Below are 8,384 nucleotides of genomic sequence, written 5' to 3'. Positions count from 1 at the left end.
AGTAAAAAAATTAAAAATAAAAGAATGTATGTAAAACTTTTGAACTTTATTTTAGTGTGTGTAAATTTGTGTTGTATGTTTTTAGTTTATTAGTGACCGATTCAGAAGGTGTCACGATTCGTCTATTTTTTTACAATTAATTCTATATATAAATTTTTTATATGTATTGATAACTTTTGTTAAATTGACATAATTCAGCACTTAAGGAGAATAGTAGATTGATGATGGTGCATATCAGTACTCTTTCTTTCAAATTTAATAATTATTTGCATTTTTTGTGTCATATGTTAAATGATAGTGAAAGTCATTGTGCTTATTCATTGTCATAAACTTGCATCAACTAGAGTTTCTGGCCAAACTGATATAGAAAATGAGTTGTTTTGATCCATAAAATACATTGATGTCATTGTGAGGTTTGTTTCGTTGATGATATCCATTTATATTCATGAAGCAAAATTCATATATTTTCGGAAGAGTATCCTGGTGGTGATGACATTGTGTTGTTTGTTATAGGCACAACACTCATTTAAAAAAAACCTTACAAGTTAAGGCCATGAAGTATACTTAACTAATATAAATGATAGGAAAATGGTTATAATTATGGATGTTGCAAACCGATTTTATGCAAAGTCATTATAAGGAGTAAGATCATGAGTAGAGTGTTTGAAATACTAATTTGCTTCTTTTAAGTTGGTTGGTTATTATTATGATTTGTTTGTGTTCTATATTCTATATAAGAATCTCAAAATTGTTTGATATTATGGGAGAAATGATGGTTTGGTTTTTAGTGAGATACTTATTTATTGTGAATAAAATCTCTGCAACAGTTTTTTTACTCTGATTTACGTAATGGTCACAACAAGTTTCATTTGAAGCAGACCCACTTTTAGCATGACTTGAAACATTTCGGGCAAGTTCAATTTGTATTCAACCCTTTAAGTAAATGGGTTAAGTTTGATGCTTGTGTTCTCTTATAACTGGCAAATAGGACAGGTCGTATTAGTCGGTGCAACACATAAGAACATGTCATTACAAGTTAGGGTTAGAACTGGTTATTTTAATAAAAATGCTACTTTTGGTTCCGAAAATGTTTTCTTTACACTTTTTTTTAATTTACACACAAATATAAAATCACTATAAATGTTTAGTTTCATGTATGTTGTTGGAATTGAGTAAAATGTGTTACTAAGATGGCATGTTTGAAACCGAAAAAAATTGTGATAAAAAGCCTATACCTTTATTAGTGTTACACTTTCTTTGCCGATATTACCAAATATACAGTTGCTCTTGCTATTTTATAATCTAAGGCATGATTTGAAAAAAAAAACATGAAGTAAGCCACACAAGTTTATTTTTTGTTGGTTATGGATGATTAATAATTTAATATCATTAAATCCTCAATTTGAATAATTTGGTATTTTTTTACCGATAAAACTCTTGCAACTATTAGTTCAGTAGCAATATATGTTGAAACTAACACAACAACATATTTATAAGCATCTTTTTTTACATTTTCAACTATTATGATTTTTCAAAAGTTTTGATGTATATTTTTACATGATTGTTGCAACTTAAGAGCCAGAATCATATTATAAGATAATGAATGAGATTTAATTTTTCAAACCCGTGTAATACACGGGTTTATAACCTAGTATAATATAATATGGATATGATTTGAAATTAATGTAAATTATAATATGAAATATGGATGAAGATGTAAATCTATAATTATTACCTATTTATAAAATTTTATGGTTGTCTATAAGGATTATCTATTTATGTAAATTATGAAACTGCAGAAATAAAATGGATACTTATTAATATAAATGATAAAGAAATAGAAATGATAAATAAATGTGTAATTGCAAATCATTGTTATATGCAAAAAATATAAGGATACTGATTACAAATTTGTAATTTTTACCACGAAATATTGTTATATACAAAAAATATATGGATAGTTATTTTTCTAATTAACTTTAATATTCAAACGAATTACCTTAATTCGTATAATGATTTACATATTTCCTTATTTACTTATTTACTTTAATATTAATGTTTAAACTTTAAAATATGAACTAATAATATAACATTTTAATTAATTTATTTTTATTATAAAAATAATTAATTAATATTCACATTGACTATAAAATAATTAATTCAAATTAACTTTAAAATCGGTTTGTTTATAAATTAAGGAAAGTCAAAGAATATAAAATGTTTTAATAAGATAATTAAATTACAATATTTATGTTAATGAAGTTATTTAAAACAATAAGGAAAGTCAAACAAAATAAATGGTATTAATGAGATAATTCATATCGAATAGATTAAAACACGCCGGAAAAAATTATAGATAAACTTATCTCGGATCTCCGATATACAATCGTATTTTATTTTTTATAAACAGAAGAAGATGAATATACATGAATATTAACAAATTAACAAAATAAAATATACATAAACATTAAAATTAAAATCTATGCATACTATAAACTCATAATCATTCCGTGAAATTAAATTATATAAGTCGGTAATTACCTGAAATAATAAAAAAAATATTAATATTGATATTATGGATTATTTTAATTATAACTAATAACCGGAAAATTTTAAAGGTGTTAACCGAAAAACGAAATTTAAAGATGTTACCGGAAAAAAGATTGTATAAGCCGTGAAACTCACCAGAAAATGTTACCTGAAATAATAAACAATAATATTGATATTGATACATGGAAAATGTTACCGAAAAAACTTACCAGAAATACTTTCCGGAAAAACATAAAAATGGAATATAAGATCTTGATTAACAAACTAAAATGAAATCTTCAGCAAATTAAACGGGTAAACAACCTGAAATAATGTAAAGCAACCATTGTTATAGGCATAAAACATAGCCAGAAAAACCTTAACGGAAAATCTTACCGGAAAAACGTAAAACGTCCACATATCACCTTCATGCCCGCTTATGATTTACAACCTAAACTGATTTTCATAAAATCAGTTAACAATGAGAATAAACATAAAAATGTTAGAAGAAACAATAACCAGAAAAAATAATAAGGTTGCCGGAAATAAATAGATAAACAATAGAAAGTTTATTATAAAATACAAACTTACCGGAAAATTGATACAAATGTTGAATAATATTCGCCGGAATATATTAAGAAATGAAAGAGAAAAAATTTTGAATAGGTTAAAAAATTAAGAAATGTTATGGTTTAAATATAGGTTAGTGGATGAGTTGGCATGATTAAGAAAGGTGATGGATGACATGGCAATGATGTGGCATCCTATGTGGACACCTAGAATGGTGACATGTGGAAATTCTCCTTGCTTTAATAGTATGTATAGATATTGTAGTGTTATTATGGTCTGAGGGTGTCTTGAAAATTTTATTCTATGACAGTTGCAACTTTGTTTTAATCTATAAAGATTTATTTGCTCTCATCACTACTAGAGGTTGTTCAATATATGAAGCTTGCAACTTTCCCTTTTCTTGTAGTATACTAAACATACTTATATACATCAGAACAAGAGATTTGGTTATTATTATTTTCTAGGCTTTGGTATACTTTTGTTGTGTGGTTCACCCTGAAATGAGTCAATGAACCGATGAAGCTTTCACTAATGATGGTTGAAGGTTGGTTAGCTTGCTCAATTTGTCTCTTTACATGATCATTAAAAACAATACAAACTCTTTGTTAGGTCTCTTCCTTCACCTTTCAAGAACCAACACTGCCAATGATGTAGTTTTAACTTACATGCAAGATAATAAAATATGATCTATTTAGGATAAAAATATATAATTCTTTTCTAATAAACAATCAACTTAAAACTAGCTCCCAAGGGTTAATACCTTGTCTTCTTTGTTTAACTTAAACCGAATACGCAAACAAACACTAATGTATGCAAAAATATATGTTCATTTTTTAGAGTAGGTGTTCCTAATACGCCAAACAAACACAAGCATACATAAACTCAATACCAGACACAACTTTAATCTTAGTTACTAACAATCAAAAAAGAATACAACTTGAAAGAAATAAGTATAAAAAGGACCCACTAGCTTTATTTCATTTTAAATTGATAGCCGATAACCTAAGAAAAACCCCATTCTATTCACATTAATCCATCAAGTAGTTTGATTCAACTTTGCGCTGAAACAAAAGCATTCATTTAGATGGACTTTACACAATCTTAAGAATTTTTTTTGGGTTTGCGGTTATCAGGCATTTTGATTTGCAGTTTAGACCTTGACCTACCTAAGAAAAGATCTACCATAAAAATTGGGTTGTGTCAAATAGGCATTTGGTTCAATGGCATTGGTGGATTGTCAACAATCAAGTTATAAGGGTTCAAATCTTATTGTAGATTTGTAGGTGTAAGGGGGCTTAAAAAAACCACAGGAACCTAAGCATTGCTTTTACATGTAAAAACTAATAAAAAAAATTCATGCGGAAGGCGTTTAGTTAAAAAAACATTTATTTTTGTAAAAACAAATTAATTTTTAATTATTTTTTTCTACACTTAATTTTTTTATTATTGAAACGGTTTCAAATGTGTTTATGTAAAAAAACAAAAAAATGATTATGTAAAAACAGTTTTTTATACGTAAAAATGAGTATTCAATAACTTGTTTCACATATAAAACACTAATGTTTCCCTAATTTCCATCCATTAAAAAAAACGAAATTGTTTTTGGGGTTGTAGGCCGACATATTAGAAGGCCGACATCACCACAACCGATAAATTTATGGATGTCTCATATGATGAATTTACTAATAAGATAGACACAACTAAGAATGGTGACAAATCATACTATCCTTTGTTATACTATCAAGGACAACAAGCCATTGTTTACATCGAGACTATAGTAACCCCATAAAGATTTTATTTTCGTACAAACTTTTTAATTGTAGTATTATCATCCTCTTTATTTAGTTCATGAAAACATAAACTTTGTAACTCTATTGTCCTTTATATGAATTTTATCATACTTATAAGCTGGAATTTATAGCTTTATCATCCACTTTATTTTAATCATCTGAAATTCGAATTATGACTTTATCATCCAATTCATCAACAATTTGCATTAAACACCTTGTGAGTGGTCAAACAGTCTATCATACTACTTCTTTTTATCTAAATAATATAGTGGGAATTTGTACGTTTATTGTCTATTTTATGAATTTTATCGTATGAGATTGGAATTAGTAACTTTATTATGCGTGTTATTTTAACCATCCAAACTTGTAATTTGTAACTTTATAATCCAATTTATTTTCAGTTTGGGTTAAACAACTTGTGATTGTCAAGCCTCAACATAGTACTTTCTTCTTATCTGAATAATATAGTTGGCTACATGGATTTTGATCCCTTACAATGCTGAAATGACGTATACAATATTTATTTGAACCATAACATCTTATTTTAATTTCAACATCGCCAAACTGAAAATGGAGCCATACTACACAGTTGACAATTTTTCGTCTCTAACACAGTGTGAAATAAGATATATTGTGACAATTGTTTGGGTACACTTTATGGCCAATATCAACAGCGAATTTTTTTTATATTATCGTTATTGATTTATAGGTAAGTGTATTTTCCTCTAATCATTTTTTTGTTTGATCTAAGTTCACATTAACAATTGATCTAAGTCACAGAGACAGAATATCGTTGCCATGATCCCCTAACAATTACTACACATATACATTAAAAAGCAATCCTCCATAAATTGTTTATGTTATACAGGTTCATGTCAAAGTTTCAAATGCGAGGACTTTTCGAAGAATTAACAATACCTAATGATTTACAGTAGTTTAAAAATTGTTATCGGTTAACAAATTAAACTTGTTCCATTCATATGTGAAATGCTAAAGAGGTTAAAGCTATATTTGTCGATTTATTCTATTAGGGAACTCACCCATGAAAGAAGGAACGTCAAACTAATTGTTGGAACGCAGACATAAATGAAATATAAAACACATGCTATCATAGATGCACGCTACATAAACACACATACATCTAACAAATAATATGTCATGCTTCGTATATAGATGTTTTAGGAAAAGTAATAGCCGAGGAATTTATAAAACAACAATGAAAGATTGAATTGTTCCTTCAAGATGCCATGTAAGTTCTTACTTATACACCAAGAAATAGAACAGAACCTAATGATTGACAGTGGTTTAAAAATTGTTATGGTCAATAAATGAAACTTGTTCCTTTCATATGCGACATGCTAAAGGAGTTTAAGCTATATTCGTTGGTTCATTCAATTAGGGAACTCAGCCACGAAAGAAGGAACCTCAAACTAATTGTCAGTACACAGACATAAATAGAATTTAAAACACATGCTATCATAGATGCACACTACATAAACACACATACATCTAACAAATAAAATGTCGTGCTTCTTATATAGATGTTGCAGGTAAAATAATAGTCGAGGAATTTATAAAACAACAATGCATGTTTGAATTGTTCCTACAAGATGCCACGTAAGTTCTTACTTATACACCATAAAATAACATCATATAGTGTCATTACTAAACCTTCGTTGTTTTTGACAAAAAAAAAATAAAACAATGCATGTGTACAGTGGTGACGTATACATATGGTTTTCTATGTCAACAAACATATTAACTAGGCCGGCACATTTTTGGCAATGCTACACAAAAACGAGTCATTTACACATCTCACTTGAAGTTGGTTCAGCTTAAATAAAGTAAGCCTATATTCATATACATATCTACATCTTACATGTTACATGCGCTAATGAGATGCTTGTTGTTGTCACTAGATTAAGCTTCATTGCTTTTCATGTTGTTAGATGAGCCAACCATTACACCTCTACTTGGGTGTATTTCACAATGCAAAAGCAACTCTTTATGATAAGATGTTATTATTACTCGTACCATACATTTGTTTGGCAGTTATGCATGATTAACGTCGTATTAATATTACATCTTTCGCTATTTGTAGATTTTTTTGTCTCTTTTCATATACACAAATCGTGTGCATATATAATGAAACCGTCAACTTCAAACCGAGTAATCACACACAGTTGACTTACGAGCCAACAATGGATGGAATCAACGTACTAGACATACACTCGTACGCGCAATACAATTACAATGGCTATTTTTTATGGAAGGAATAAAATGTTTAAAACTAAAAATGGGTTGGCTAATAATACACAACCTAATTAAATCCAACATTAGTTGTGACACCTATCCAACTCATCCATTTAAAACGCCATACAGTTATGCGTTGTTCAAAATTAAATCGTTAGATCAGACTTTGATCAAAATCCTTTCGTTTCTTATTCTATTATATTGATCATTTGTTTTCTTTACACGGCACAAGAGTCTAATCAAGCCCGATCAAAATGCACGTCACGACCCCCGCTGCAGTGCGCCGGCACTTATACTATAATTAATAATATATATCAGTTTCTAAACGTAGGTGTAGATCTTAAAATGTCATTTGAAGCAATCGAGGCGTGCACGTGTAAGTGTGGATTTAATGCTTTTTTTGTTTTGGCAACTTAAGTAACAAACACTTGATAACACCATCTATCCGATACATACATACATACATATATATATATACATGCATTCGCCAATATGCATGTACACAAGCAAATCACGTATGGTCACAACTTTACATTTTTTACAATTCCATAACGGACAACTTTGTGGCTCTAATTTGAGCATTTCTTTCATCGCCTTATTAAATTTTAGAGTAAACTGTCATTTTCGTCTCTGTGGTTTGTCCAAATCTGCAGTTTTAGTTCAATAGTTTCAAATTTGTGATTTCTGTCCTTATGGTTTCATTTCACTTGAAATTAACACAGCCAAAATAACGCCGTTAAGTCTGATCGTTAAACCCCATAAGTGTGCCCTCACTTGAAGGGTATTTTTGTCCTTTTTTCCTAAATACACCCAAACCCTCCCGTAAAAGGGGCTTGCGAATTAGGGTTGGGTTTTATTTGGGAGAAAAAGGGCAAGACCGCCCCTCACATGAGGGGCGTGTTGATGGGTTTAAGGACCAGACTTAACGGGGTTAGTGGGATCGGGTTTAATTGCAAGTGAAATGACACCACAAAGACGAAAATCGCAAATTTGAAACTATTAGATTAAAACCGCAAATTTGGACAAACCACAGGGACGAAAACCGCATTTTTCTCTAAATTTTAACTCTAAATCCTCAAGTTAACACACATCCAATCCTTTGTGTTGATTAAAAATCACAAAACCCACAAACCTACTTTATTAACAAATATTTCACAAAAACAATGTATCCAATATATATATATATATATATATATATACATACAATATATATGTATGTATGTATGTATGTATATATGTGTG

This window comes from Bidens hawaiensis, unplaced genomic scaffold, assembly GCF_021521415.1.
Source record: "Bidens hawaiensis isolate Kalapana, Puna unplaced genomic scaffold, B.hawaiensis_p1.1 tig00023043_1, whole genome shotgun sequence".
NCBI lineage: Eukaryota > Viridiplantae > Streptophyta > Magnoliopsida > Asterales > Asteraceae > Bidens > Bidens hawaiensis.
This window is presented reverse-complemented; position numbering follows the sequence as displayed.